The sequence below is a fragment of the Sminthopsis crassicaudata genome, chromosome 4, assembly GCF_048593235.1.
Source record: "Sminthopsis crassicaudata isolate SCR6 chromosome 4, ASM4859323v1, whole genome shotgun sequence".
Classification (NCBI taxonomy): domain Eukaryota; kingdom Metazoa; phylum Chordata; class Mammalia; order Dasyuromorphia; family Dasyuridae; genus Sminthopsis; species Sminthopsis crassicaudata.
The window spans coordinates 32,729,406-32,744,361 of NC_133620.1; the positions used below are offsets into that span (position 1 = coordinate 32,729,406).

At 32.8% G+C, this 14,956-nt stretch overlaps 1 protein-coding gene across 8 annotated transcripts in view; it reads left to right on the forward strand.

Moving 5' to 3' along the window:
* Positions 1-14,956, forward strand: part of ZNF644 (zinc finger protein 644) — a 149,353-nt gene that overhangs the window by 28,202 nt on the left and 106,195 nt on the right. The window lies entirely within an intron of this gene.

The following is a 14,956-nucleotide window of genomic DNA, read 5'->3' on the forward strand; positions in this document are numbered from 1 at the left end:
CGTGTTCTATTCTGCGCTTGTTCCAGGAATAGGGAACTGGCTGAATAAAGACACGGGGATGTTAAAAGTCAGAACCAGAATTCTCCTGCAATTCATTGTGAGACATTGAGTGAGACAGTGTGAAAAAAGTAGGGTGGTGTTTGAATAACCATGATCAGATGTTTAAGATAATTAGAGTAGAATTACCATGAAAGTTTTTGGATAGATGGACAATATGATCAGTTGACATGGCAGGAAATTTGTTGGACAGCAATAAAGAGGATAAATTAAAGAGGAAATAGATTAAGAAACATTAAAAATTTAGTTTCATTGAGGGGCAATGAACTGGATTGGTCATAGTGGAAAGGAGAAGGTAGATGATAGTGTTGTAGAAGAAAGATTTATAGGGAGATTTATAGAAAGATATAGGAAGATGAAATGATTTCAGATCTGCAAGACTAAAAGGGCAGTAGCTTTATTAGCTGAAATAGAAAAGTTAGAGTATGGCTTCTTAACTTGATGATCTGTAAATTTGCTCTTTGAGAAGTATTTTGATAACTCTCAAAGTAAATGGTTTCTTTTGAAATAGTGTAGTATTTTATTTTAGTCACTTAAATTTATTCTGAGAGGAGTTCCATAGACTTTGTCAGATGGCCTGTCAAAAAAGCTGAAGAATCCCTGAGTTAAGAGAGATAAGCAGTCATTTTTAAGGAGTTGAAAATTTTAGTTTCACACATAATAAATTTAAGTATCACTGTTAACAACTAATTGAAGAGATAGTAGCATTCAGTTAGAAATATGGTACTCGATCTAGAGAAATGTTGGGGACAGAAATAAAGATTTGTGAGTCATTTGCATAGAGGATATAATGAAAAATAGGAGAAAATTGACAAAATCTTTTAATTAGAAAGAAGAGAGGAAGACATGGGTAGAATGGAGTTTGAGGCAAGGAGGAAAACCTATGTAAAAGGAACAAGATGATAAGAATGATTTGTGTGGTAGTAAAAGAATAAGGTCTCTTATTATATTGTTATTATTGTTACAATATTACATATTATACATTATATAAGGCTATCATATAATTATATATATAAGACTGTACTACAGAAGGAGTTAAGGAGGATGAAAACAGCAAAAAGATGACTCTCCTCAACTCCACTTTTGACTTTGAAGCTTAAAATTAGCTTTTATGAATTCAGATGCCTTATGTGGCATAAGTATTATAAAACCTAAAACAGAAATAACAGTGCTGCTGTTTTAGATGATTTCTGATCCTTCACTTTTCACTTGTTCTTACATTTCAAATATACAAATCTTTTAGAAGATTCTTTCTGGTACTTTGGAATAAGTTATGACACCTCTTGGGATATATTTCAATTTGTTAAAAGTGTCTTAATCCTGAAAACAGTAGGAATTTTAAAATGAGGATTGAAGATATATGATCTGTGTTATAGGGAATATATTGGAAACCAACCACCATCTTAATACAGAAAGGAATTGATAAAGGAGAAACACATGAAAAATCAGTTTATCATCTTCTAGCCAAGGAATTTGTCTGTGTTTATCATCTCTTACTGAAATGTTGAAAGTTTTCTAGGTCAGATATTTGCTTCTGTTTATTTTTGCTCTGCTTTGAGATTGGTTTAAAAATCGAAAAAGGTTAATTCCACAGCTGAACCCTGATAGCTTTAGTATTTTTTGTTGTCTGCAACATTTAGCATTTGCTATCAATGTGAATAGATATTACAGTGTATATAGAGTGCTTTAATTTGGATTTGGGAAGACCTGAACTAGTTTTATTATTGTGAATAAATCATTTATGTTTGAACCTCAGTTTCCTCAACTGTAAAATTAATTATATCATACAATAAACTTCCCTCCAAGACTTTCTATTGGGGAAATGACAATAACAATGACAATAGAACTGAAAAGAGTTCTTGTGGGACCTGAAAGAGATTTTATGATTCATATTTGCACATATCTGTATACAAACATGTACATGTGTATGTATATTTCAGTGTATCTGTATATCTGTGTGTATGTGTGTGTATATTACTTTCTGAATTAACATTTTTTGGGAATTAGTTGGGAAAGAAAAATTGTTCTTTTGAAACTCAAATAGTGAAGAATTCACCATTATATTTCTTGGTGTTTTATGCTGTAAAAGAAATACCATGACCAAATCCTAGGAATAAGATTTGGGAAAGAAAGATGGAATGGGAAATTCCTGATTAATTCTATTAAAATAATCCCAACTCGAAAAAACCCCAAAACAAAGCAAAAACCCATCCTAGACATAATCAGGTAATTTAAAAGTAAAAAAGTTTCCCCTGAACACTGTGAAAAAACTTTATGCTAAGTAGCACTTAATTAAACTGTTTGAGATTATTTTTTTTTATTTTATAGCCCTATGCATTCTCTCCTTTGATTCTGTATATTGTCAATATGACATGAATTTTATAGGTAAGAAAAGTGAAACACTAAGCAGTTAAATGAATTTTTTAGGTTGCAAAGCTACAGAATATTAGTGGTAAAATGCAGCTCAATACTTCTGCAATGACCTTTCTTTCCATTGTAGAAAGATTGCTTCCTATGGTAATATCTTCAAAGTATTCTAAGTGTATATGATTGTGCATTCATGCACACATACACAGATACATATGATATAGATATGGAGGCCAAATACCAAACTTTGAAATAGATTTTTGGATTCTAGGTGAATTTTAATTGCCTTTTTTTTAAGAATGGGAAAAGTATCCTTCTTGTCCAAGTAGATGTCAAATTTTTGTTTATATATTTGCTTGTCAGTAAAACTTACAGTAAACTGATTTTAATTGTTGTATACATAATAGTAATTGTAGAGCTCTTAAGTTTTTGCAGTGTTCTTAATATAACCATTATGTTGAGTATTACAGTAACCCTGGAAGCATTATGAGTATTATTCCCATTTTATAGATGAGAAAACTAAGGTTCAGAGAAGTTAAGTGACTTTGAAGTAATACATGTTAGAGGTTGAATTCCTGCCCAGTTTGTCATTGATCCTAAGCTCAATATTGTATCCCGTATAATTGAACTGTTTACAGTTATTGAGAAAACCATATTTGAATTCTAGTTTAGAGTTAGCATGAGTTATACCCAAAATTTAATTTATAATGTAATAAATCTGTTAAAGAAAACTGCAATGTGCCAGAGATATGCTTCCAGAATTTAATGGTCTTTTTTGACAGAATAATGTAGGAATTTTGTAAGGGTGATCTGAGGTCAGTGGAAAAAGGAAAATGACAAAAGGGTTTTTTGAGGGAAGAGGTGGGTAGGTGTTACCTTGAGGTTAAAAGAAGAGTCATTACATTAGAACTTGAAGCGGATGGGGGAAGCAAATAGTCATATAATAGAGAGACAATACTTCATCTTATTTGCTTCTGTTTTTTTTTAAAATCTGCTAAGGATAATATTTGGACAGAAAAAAAGGACATAGATGGCTGAGGAGTTGAAAGGTGTAAGATGAGTGAAGAGATAGCAAGAGTGCCCTCTTAGTTGCTTTTGATTTACCAGGCTTAGATGAATAACATTTCTTGATACTATTATAAAATAGATTTGAGTCTAACAGTGCTGCCAGTGGTATCTGTAAAGGAGATTAAAAGAGCAGAAGATATACTCTCTCAACTATGAAAGGTCGGACATTTCAATTTTTCCAAAATGAGAAACAATGGAATCTGCAGTTTGTAAATCAGTGAGCTTGACTTTTGATATATGGCAAAATTAAAACACACACACACACACACACACACACACACACACACACACACACACACAAAATACTTATCAAAGGTCCATTAGTGACCATCTAGGAGAGGAAAAGATATTCATTAAGATTCAGCATGACTTCATAAAGAATGATTCATTCAAAACTAATCTCAGTTCCTTTCTTTTTGGTTAGGGTTAAGTCAGATGAATGTTGTAGATAAAGTTTCCCTAAATTTTTTAATAAAGCATTTGATAAATATTTTATGGAAGAAATAGTATGTTTTAGATGGATTCAACATTTGTTGAATAGCTGAGTTCATATTAGTTATTATTTGATTTCAAATTGGAAAGGATGTTTTTAGTGGAGTGTGCTAGGTCTCTTTGCTTGGCCATGTGTTTGTCTAACATTTATTAATGACTTGGATCAAGGAATGCTTATTGTATCTGCAGGTGGCACAGATCTGGGATAGATAACAACCTGGAGAGATTTAGGGATCCTTTTGATCCCTAAATCAAAGAGGGGATAGATTTATACAGTCTTATAGAATGAAACATAATAAGGATTAACATAAAGTACTAGAGGTGGTCCTACAAATGTTTCTGTTTGCAGATGCATCCAGGCCCTGGAATATTGCTGAATTCCCTAAATGAGACCAACAATTACTCAAGAATGCAAAGTATCTGAACTTGAAAAGGGGCAGCTGGAATGCTGGATCTGCAATCAGGAAAACTGAGTTCAAATGTTACCTCAGACACTAGCCGTGTGACTTTGGGCAAGTCACTTAATCCTGTTTGCCTCAATTTCCTCAGTTGTAAAATGAGCTGGAGATGCAAATGGAAAACTATTTCAATATCTTTGCAAGAAAACCCTAAATAGGGTCAGAAAGAATCAGACTTGACTCAAAACGACGGAACAGCAACAAGAACTTGAAAAGCAGTGAATAACTTGTTGCTTATTTAGACAGATAAAGCTATATGTGCAATCTATATAGTCAGTCCATCATAACTTATCACCATTCTATCTTTCTAAACTTAACACTTTATTTCCTACCCTTACTTCCTGCATTTTTATGTCAATGGCCTCCTTTTTGGAATGTATGACATTCCATTTCCCAACCCAAGGGAATTTTTTTCTGATTTTCTAAAAGGCCTGGAACTCTCCCTCCTCATCTTCACCTCTGATTTCTTTCAAGTCTCAGCTAACTTCCACAAGAAGTTTTTTGCCACTCCCTTAATCTGTAGTCAATTCTATGAATAACTTCAGTGTACATAGCAGTTTCATACTGTCTTTCCCATTTGATTGTGAGCTCTTTTTAAGAGATGGTTTCACTCATATCCTCAGTGTTTAGTTGTTAGGTTAGTTTAATTGTAATATCAGAGAAATTAAGACAAGATAGAGATTAAAGAGTATTTAATAATTTATTTAAAAGGGAGAGATTTACTGGGACCAAATGGATCCATGGTTTGGTCCCAGGGCTGAATGACACTGCCATCTCCAAGAATCCAGCCAATAATGTGAGTTCTCAATGACATATATACACATGGCTGAGACTTAGGGGGGTAGACTGAAGCAGGGGTATAGTCAGGGTGCTGACAGCAGGAATGGGACTCTGACAGGGTGGGGTGAGCCTCTGGAGATGGGATGACCAAACTGGGGGAGGCACCCTGGAGATGGGGATCGGCATCTTGATAGGACAGTATCTGATATTCCAATAGCTTGGGGGGAGAGGCATTCTGATATTCTAAAACATAAAATCTTTTATCCTTATCAAATATTCTGATAAAGAGGGAGGGGAGATTTTGCAGGACTGACTTTTGAGCTGATAATTAAAAACTGAAGCAGAACGATTAGAGAAACTGAGTCAGGACTGGGTCAGGATAATTAGGGAAACTGAGTTAGGCCAATAAAAGAGAACTTTGGAATAACATAATAAATGCTGCTTAATTAGTTGATTAATTAAATATTGGAGTAACAGAATGAAAGCTGAATTGCCTGTGGGAAATTATGTAGTACATTTTTTATATTTCCACATTTTTTCCTGAAATAAAGGCCCATCTTTCTTTTCAGTAGTTTGACAGTTTTAAAAAATTAGTTTTCATAGACCTTTTTGCTTTTACATCATTAAATTAATCATCCAGTACTTTTCATCCTTTCCCTTCAAGAACTAACTTTTGTAACAAAGATTTTTTTTTTAAATAAGGAAAAAAGGAAAAAAAAAGACTCCAAGAAACTTACTTTAATACATTAAAAAAAATGTGGCAATGTTTGCAAATGTCCATACCTCTATAAAGGATTTGGGAAATAGGTGTCTCATCTTTCTTCTGGGGGCAGGGGTCCACACTTTATGATTTTGCAATTTTCATTTTCCATTGTTTTGTAGTTGTTTTTACATTTACATTGTTGTAATTATTGTGTAGGTGATTGAGGTGGAATGGTGGATAGAGTGCTGGGCTTCCTGAAGTCAGAAATACTTATTTTTCTGAGTTCAGATATGGATTCAGATACTTCCTAGCTGTGTAGAACCAGAAGGAAAGAAGATCTCTTCCCTCAATACATTCTAAAGGGGGAAGAGACAGAACAGTTTGCTTAAAAAGGGGAAAGAGACAAAAAAGGTAACGCCTGGGGTAGAGAGGGAAAGGGCCAGGACAAGGACTAGAGAAGTTAACGTGGCCGGGAAAATATTATGAAAATGAATCAGCCTTTCAACCTGGAGACAAATGAAGGCTTTGGCCTCTTTAGATCGGAGATTCTGGGAGGAATTAGCTAATTGGAAGGTGAGGTCAGTAGTCCAGGATTGGAGTGAGCTTCTAGGTGAAGAAGATTCTATTGTTTGGCACAGAAAGACCTGTGAGGATGGATATGATGGAGAAAATACTTCCTCATTCCTGTGGAGTTGTGATTTGGGTTCTTAATTAAGCCGTTATAGCATTACAATCATTTTACAATCAAATTATTCTTCTGGCTCTGATCATGTCACTTTGCACCAGTTCATACAGGTCTTCTCAGAGGTTTTTTAACCCTTTTTGTTTTTTCTTAAAGTGCATTAATATTCCATCACATTCATGTTCAGTCATTCTCCATTTGCTGGACGTCACTTTCATTTCCATTTTTGTGATACTATACGATATATTTTCTTACTGTACTCCTTTCCTTCATTCTTTGATCTCTTTGAGATACATTTCTAAAAGTGATTGCTAGATCTAAGACTATATACAATTTTTTTAGTGATAGTCCAAATTATTTTCCAATGGTCTGCTTCATCAATTGTGCATGAATATGTCTGTTTTCCTTCTGTGTTGTCATTGTCAATCTGATGAGTGTGGAATCTCAATTGCTTTAATTTTCATTTCCTTAATTTTTAGTGGTTTGAAACATTCCCTCCCCCCAATTACTCTTGATGGCTTGGATTCTTTTTTTTGTTCATATCCTTTGGCTATTTAGGTATTTGGGAATGGCTCTTGTTCCAGGGATTGTAATTTTTAAAAATATTCTGAAAACTGAATTTTAGTACAGTACTACCCACAATCAAACACCAGCGTCCTTTGTTATATACTGGTGGTCATCCTGAAGGCAGCCCTTTACTCCCATACTACCAACTATACTTTTGAGATAACTTTGTTATGAAAAATTTTCTCTACATTAAGCCTAATTATGATCCTTTGTAGCTTTTGCCCATTATTTTTCCTTCTATGCTCTAGAGTCAACTGGAACAAGATCCTTATTCTTCTGCATGATAGCTTTGCATATATTTGGCATTTTTGTTTTTTCTGAGTTAAATATTTCAGTTTTCTTCAATCAGTTTTCAGCTGTGATAATGTTATGAGCTTGAATACCATCACTGTCCTAGTTGTATTTCTGTGAGGCAGCTGGTGGCACAGTAGATAGAGTCAGGAAAACCTGAGTTTAAAAACGTGCTTTGGATACTTAATAGTTATGTGATCCTGAACAATTGTTTGTCTCTGTTTCCTTAACTATAAAATGAGGATAATAAATAGTACTTGCCTCCCAGATTTGCTGTGAGAATTGAACTGGCTTATAGTAGGTTCTATACTAATGCTTATTCCCTGTCCTCCACCTATAAACAATCTCTAACTTATAAGTATCCTTCTAAAAATGCTGCACTCTGGACTCTGCAACATAGGACTTTAGTTGTAATCTAATTAGAGAAAAGTACAGTGAGATTTAAAATATTGGTTGATTAGTGTGTCTCTCATTGCAGCTTAAAATGGCTGTCACTTTTTTGATGACCATATCATGTTATTCTGTAGTTTTAGTAATGCTGAGTAAATTCCATTCTGAATTCTAGGGACTTAAGAATGGAAAAGAAATGGTAAAATACACCAAAGGAAAAAATTGGAATCAGGTTCAGGAATGAAGTATAATGAGACATTGAGGATATAACTTTTTCACTAAAAATCATAACTATAAAAGAAAATTAAGACTATTAGTGATTCTTACTGATCTAGATCAGAGGTGTAAACATGTAGTGCAAACGTCCCCAATGCAGCTGAAATCGTTAGATTTAATTTAATTTAATGGCAATAAAATATATGGTTTTAACATGTGGCTTTCTAAGTAAATATATATGACCTACAGGGATAGTTATGTGTGCCTTAGAGTCTCCCATTTCTATTTGATAGATTGGGTTTGATATAACTCTTCTGGATTACTTCATAGATTGTTTTGCTGTGCATTTGAACAGTGTGGGTCCAAAAAACAAAGATCTATATTTAACCAAAATTCCCCAGCAAGTAGTCCAGTCTCTGCTTAAAGATGTTAGGCAGAAATGGGCATCTCTAGTGTTGTGCTTCTATCCTTGAAGTATTCAAGTACTTTGAATAATAAAATGATTAGGCTAGGGACAGAGGAGGTCTGTAAATCCATCTATACATCAAATATTGCCATTTTGATCTTTTATTTTGCTGGAACAACCTGGATCACAGTAACCAGCTTTCTTTGAAAGTTGCAAAATTTCACCAGCCTTTAATAAAAGGGCTCAGTGTTATAAATATATAAAGTGGTAGATAAGATAAATAAAAAAAAATCTCATTGTCGACCCATTTTAAAATGTATTTATTCCATTGAATTACAAAACATATGTTCTAATATATTTTATATACGTATTGAATATTTTATTATTTTATTTTATAAAAAAAAATACCATGATATATAGAACATTTTGACTATATATATATTGTGTTGGGAAAATACTAATGATGTACATATTAGAAATTGTTCACTAAGAAGTTTTTATATTTATAGTTCAGATTTTCTTCAAAATAAGGAAGGCATTGGAAACAATTTAATCACTTGTAAGGCATGAATATTCCCAAATGCTACATGTGATAGAGCTGTTATGGCTGGTTTGTTAGTACAAATATTTTCTAAATTGTTACTTATTTCATATTTGTTTTATATTATAGCAAAAATATCCTCATTATACAAATTTTGAAATAAAATTTGTCAGGACATTGGGCTACCTAGGAACTTCTTTATTAAGAAATTGAATGCAAAATTGTGGTGTAGTTGTTGTGAAATCTATTTGAATGGATTCTTTCTCAATATTTTTATATGAATAAGATAAAATATACAAGATTACAAAGGAAACCAATTATGAAATAGAGTAATGTCAAAATATTTTAAAAAACAAATTCCTAGGCATCAGGTTAAAAAGTCTCTTCACCTTTTAAAAATACACATGAGGAAATTGAGATCTTGAAGACTTAGTGACTTACTTTGAGTGATAAGAGACCTTTTAAGTAGTTTTATAAAGTTTGTATGATTTTTTTTCTTAATCCTTTTGGGAGTTCTTAAAATTTATCTTTATATACATTCATTATAATTGTTTTCTGAATTAGCCTCTTTCTCTCCCCCCCCCCCAAAAAAAAAAAGAAAAAAAAATGCAAGTTATACTATTATTTGAACTTTTAGTCTTTTATACTTTTGAAAATGTCTTTAATACCTGTTTACAGACCCTGAAAAATTTGAATAGAAAACTATTACAACTTTAATAATTTTGAAGTATGTTCAAATAATATATAGTCTAATTTAACAATTATTTGATTTGTAATTTTGCAGAAAAAAGCTAGGGTTGAAATAACTCAGTCAGTAAAACAGAACAGCCTGAATTTAAATAATTTAATTGAAGTCTCTCTTTTATTGAAGTACCTTCATTTGATTAAGTTTATTGAGCCTCAATAAAATAAAGCACCATTTTGTGTGTGTGTGTGTGTGTGTGTGCGTGTGCGTGTGTGTGTGTGAGAGAGAGAGAGAAAAAGAGAGAGAGAGAGAGAGAGAGTGTGTGTGTGTGTGTGTGGGGGGGGGAAGTACATTTAAATTTTCTAGTTTCTATTTAGTTGATGTTCTCAAGGAACATCCTTTATTTTCATATCAAGAGAATTTCTCTAGTTAATCTTCTGAAAAGAAACCTGTAGAATGAGGTAATCTGGACTTGTTGGATTCTTAAATGTACTAGCAATACTGTGAAGAATTGGGTAGCTTTGTATTCTAATTATGCTTTTAAAATATCAATTCTTGCTATAGAAATTGATTAGTTTTTCTGCTAAAAATATTTTTTTCTTAACATGGATATATTTGTAATACAATATTTTCCCATGCATTACCCTTTTAAGGCATTGCTGAAATGCTATTTTAGTGAAAGGAGCACAAATGAGCTCATGTTTTGCCTTTTTGAATTCAGCCTGCAGGTTGGGAGCATGTCACTGTTAGCCAGAGAAAGACTGTAATACTTGAGTTGTCCACCAGCTAATATTCTCCTTGAGACACTAGAAGAGTAAGTAGCCAAGATCCTTTCTGGCCCATACCTGGCATAGACTTCCCCAAAACTTATAAAATCCACTCCAAACAAATGCTTTGGCTTCTCTTGTACTTCAGTACTAAGCACTGAGCAGTTTAAACTCAAAAATGACTGGTTTGAAATTTTGTTAGGATAAAATAATGCTCAAAATTTTTTTGAAGGGAAAAAAAAAAAAGAAAACTACAGCTCTATAGTACCTACTCCATATTTCAAACTTACTTTCTGTGATCATGGCCTGTCACATTCAGTGTAGTGGCTGCATAGTGATTGAACATAGCAGGTAGTTGACTAGAATGTCAGACTTGGGGATAAGAATTCCCAAGTTCAAATCCTGCATTAACTATGGCATGTGGACCTGGACAAAGTACATAACCTTTCTGTGCCTCTGTTTCTTATTTGTAAAGTAGATATTATAGCATCTATCTCTTGTAGAGAATTAATCAAATCCCTCCTTCCCCAAGCTCTTCCCTTCCATGTTTTATAAATCTAGCAATTTTTAATGTTACTAGTAATTTAATTAGTAGCAATAGTAGAAGGAAAATATGAAACACTCCTATATAGAATAATCTCTCTCCAGCCATCTTTTTTAAAAAATTTTTTAATTTTTGCCCTATTTCCACCACCCCATTTGAGGGGAAAAATGCCCATGTAACATATAAGCAGTTATATATATCGAATTTCTGAATTTGTCACGTTTAAACCTGTAATTAAGTCTGTTAATTCTCTGTTGTGAGGTAGATTCATTTTTCATCATAGTTCCTCAGAAACTGAGATTGGTTATTTCCTTAGAGAGAATTCAGAGTTGTTTCCTTTTACAATATTGATGATATTGTACACAGGCTGTTGTTTTGCTTCTGCTTCTGCTCATTTGATTTCCTGCCATCAGTTCATTCAAGTCATCTCAGGTTTTTCTGAAACCATCCCTCTCATTATTTCTTATAGAATGATAATAATACCTTCCTTCACCATAATTTGTTCATCTCTTCCTAGTTGAAAGATCTCTTTCCTTTCTAGTTTTGCCACCACAAAATGAGTTGTTATGCATACTTTTGTATTCATGGTTACTTTTCTTCTTCCTTTGATATCTTTGGTATAGAAGTTCTATTTCTAGTAGAATTGTTGGATCAGGGGATCAAAGAGCATGGTGTGCAGAATTTAATAACATTTTGATCACCATTAATTGATGTCCAGTGTAGTTGGATCAGTTAGTGATTTCACCAGGCATAATACATGAATATGCTTATTGATCTGTACCTCTTCTGTTAGGTTCTTACTAAGTGCTACTGAGATAATGAGATAGGTTCTTACTAAGTGCTAAGTCGGTACTTAACAATTCTCTAGTTCCGGCCTTTAAGGGGAGTTTTAAACCCTTTGAACTTCTGAGGAGGAGCTTAATGTTTAAAAGGAGCAAGTTCATTGGTAGAAGTAATTTTCCCACAAGCCCTTGCATTATCCCACGCCCATTCTCTGAGAGGATAAAAGAGGGAGGTACTCCAAAGGAGGAGGAGTCTCTACTCTAGGTCAGAGTTGGCGGCTCTCTACAGGAAGAAGAATCTGGCTGAGAGATTGAGTTGAGACAGCAGATCTCCTCCCAGAGAATGATGGGCAGTCTCTGGAGACAACAGAACATTACCAAATGAGGAAGTTGTAAAGTGGAATCTGAGTAGTTTTAAATCTAGCTTTTTCTAATCATTCGTGTTTTGGAGCATTTTCCCCCCTCATGGCTCTTGATGGAGATAGAATGGATTTTTTTCCTTAGGCAATTTACTGTTCACATTCTTTGATCATTTATCATTTGTGGCTCTTAATTTTAGGTGTTTGAATTATTTTCTTTTATGTCATGAAAACAGCTTATCAGAGAAACTTGCTATGAAAAGTTCTTTCCAAGTTATTTTTCCTTTTGGATTTTGGTTCCTTTGGTTTCCTTTGTTCAAAAAATTAAATTTTTTTTTGTAATTAGAAAACTTCATTTTATCTCATATTACTCTCTATCCCTAATTTGGCCACAAATTCTTCCTTTACCTATAGAGCTAAATGGCAGTTTCTTCTCATTTCTTTATGATGTGATATCTTGTATTATTTTAAAAAAAAAACTTTGAGTATAATAAACCCAAGGTAGGTTATATTTGTAAAAAAAAAAGTATAAGAATACTTTGTTCTCTTCTATTTCCTTGAGAGGTGACATTGTAGGGCTAAAAATGAAGATTAAGAAAAGAAACTGAAGATTTGTGATCTCTGATATGAGACTCTTTGGCATTATCTTTTAATTAAAAAAAAACCTACTACTATTAAGAGCAAAGCAAAAAATAAGTAAAAAATAACTTATCAAGAAGGAAAAATCTTCATTAAGGGCTTATATATCATAATATTTTTTATAATCATTCTCTTTAAAGAATATCTCATATACATGAAGGAGATCATATACTGATAACCAATGTTGTTAAACTGTTAATCAGTCTGACTGTCATTATCTCAAAAAGGTCCAAGAATTAATCAGCTGTTGCTCTCTTAAAGACAGTATGAAGTTTGACATAACTAATACTAAATTGAGAAACAAGAAGATTAACTTGGAAATAAGGAAAATATCCCAAATGTCTGAAGAGTTTGAAATGCTGTAAGATTTTGTATTTCAAAGTGAGATATATTGATCCAGATTGACTCAGCCAGAGCTGAGGCGACCTTAGAACTCAGAGGCCGCTGTATTTATTTTATTACAAGAAAACGGAGATATAGGAGAAGTGAAGTGAGTTGGGGGAGATCACACCATTTGCTGAGATAACTCTTGCCTCTTGGTCTAGAGGTTGTTCTTCCACTATTTTAAGCTGTCAGAATTACTACATTTCAAATAAAAATAATTGATAAATATACCTAAATACCACTTTAAAAAAAATCTCTTCAGCCTCTTCATATTTCTAGATAGGGTCTTGTTCACCAGAACTTATTAACACCTAGATAGAGTGCTATTTTAAGTTAGATTGTAATTATGGGATGAACATATGTTTGATATATTCAAATTAAATGAAAGAATTGAAATGATTTAATCATTTAGGAGAGTGTTTCATAAATATTTTGGGGGGGAATTTAAAATTTATATTACATATTTTCATTTATATTTTATTAGGTCAATGTAGTCTTAGAATTGGAAGCTATGCCAGTTTTCATATAGTGAGTCCAATTCATATCTGAGTAAGTGCAGTTGGGTCTAATCTTAATCTCGTTATTAAAGACAGAAGAGATTTTAATAGAAAATTAAAATGTTAATTACTTAAAATGGTTCAACACCCCCAGAATCATATTAATGTAATTTTGAATTAATTTTTCTTGAGCCTTCTAAATATTGGATTATTTTAAAAAATGAAATAAATTTTATGCTACTATAATTTGTTAAATATTGTTCTGAATCATTCTAATATATAAAACTTTATTTTTTGTCATGTAAACATTTATAACATTTAAAAAATCTTTTTAAGGTTACATGTCATTATCTGAAATATTAAGTTTTATAAAAATTGATTATCTCTTCACAATTTTTGAAAAGATTTGCTTCTTAACCATTTAGGACAGTGATCTAATTTTCTTAAAACTCCTTCAATAAGACATTTTTGATTATGTATTTCCAGTATTTATATATTTATAAATGATGTTCTATTTTTGATAAGCATTTAGTAAGGATTTTTTACTATGTGCTAGGCATTGTGCTAAGTGTTTATGGTACAAGGGAAAAACAAAAATTGCCTCGGCAATATTAGAACTTATAAAATTTTGACAGAGATGATGTGTAACTTATATAAGCATAATACAAGATGCATAAAGAGTAGAGCAAGGATAATCTTTGAGAGGAAAGCACTTTTGCCTGGCAATGTTGTATTTGAATTGTCTTCAAGGAAGTCTTGGATTCTTATAGATCGAGGGAGAGCATGTCAAGCTTAGGGTGAGTATCTCATAAGGAACAATTAGGAGGTCTGTGTGATGGGCCCATAAAAGGGAGAGGAACTATATAGGACAATGACTAGGCTAACAGAGATGGGTGGATCCTATTAGAGTTTTTTAGGGATAAAGGAAACATGGGCTTATTTGTAGGCATCAGGGAAGCAGCGGATAAAGGGGGGAAAGATTGAAAATGAGGGAATAGGGATGATTGGATTTAATAGAGTAGACAGCCTGTTGGAGAAGACAGCATAGAATAGAATCCATGTGCATTAATAAAAAAAATTGCTCGATGCAGGAATTTTAAGAGGAAAAAAAAATAGGAAAATTTTAACAGTATCTACATTAGGCCAAATAATGGTCATTCCCATAACACAGTGTAATATGAATAGCTTGCTTTTTTAATGTAGGAAGAAATGAAAGAAGCAAACATACTATTATAACAATTTTTTAGTCATTTATGACAATAGATGGTTTTTTCTTTGAAT